The sequence below is a fragment of the Sinocyclocheilus rhinocerous genome, unplaced genomic scaffold (genome assembly GCF_001515625.1).
Source record: "Sinocyclocheilus rhinocerous isolate Xijiao unplaced genomic scaffold, SAMN03320098_v1.1 scaffold2233, whole genome shotgun sequence".
NCBI lineage: Eukaryota > Metazoa > Chordata > Actinopteri > Cypriniformes > Cyprinidae > Sinocyclocheilus > Sinocyclocheilus rhinocerous.
This window is the reverse complement of record NW_015664678.1, coordinates 144468-145381: the sequence shown is the minus strand read 5'-3', so window position 1 is coordinate 145381 and position 914 is coordinate 144468.

Here is a 914-nt window from a genome sequence, read left to right as displayed (position 1 = left end):
TCACTTATCAATCAATATTGTTATTATCTTTCAAATTCTAATAAATAAACTAATAAAACAAAATGGTACAAATAAAGTGCAGCACATGCAAAGAATGCAATGGCTGTGGCAACTTTAACATTTGAAAGGATACTATGGTAAAGTTATCGCTTTCCTTATTCAAACTGATTTTTTTTTCATGAATATATGATTGACCTGAAGAATGAAAGCTATATCATACACTTGGAAAATTATGAGCTTTGTATTTTGAAATGTTTTAACTAATCTAGTGCTTAACTAATGATTATTTTGCTAATCAAGTAATCTACTGATTATTTTGACAAGTGAGTAATCTGATGTTTTTTAGTAATATAAATAGAATTAAGTGAAAAACAGGCTTTAATATGACTATATTTATATATAAATTAACGATGAGGCAATAATAAATGGCCTCAAATAAAGTATCAAAACCAGGTAAATGGTTTTATTGAACAACACTGTTAAATACATAATGTAATATTATAACAAATGCCTGCAGAGGACGCCAACTGCCTGGTGATGTTTCATGTATTTCAACGATGTTTAAATCCATTTAATTTTAATCGGCGACAACAGGCGACAACCAACCACCTCATCAAATGCGCTTACAACAGGATGTTTCAGAATGGTAATTAATTTTTTATTTTATATTTTAAAAACCAAAGGCAGTAATCTACGTAACTATTGCTTTCCTACTGATACAACACGTCAGCATCAAGTTAGCAACACGTTAGCATTGCATAACCGTTTACAAACTATAATTTCAGATTATGCTGTCTCCATAATGTTATATTACAGTAGGCTACATAAAATTTCATTTACCACATAAACAGTGTAAGGAGATATGACTGAGGACGATGGCGAATGATTTGCAGATCCTCAGCACCACTGACAAA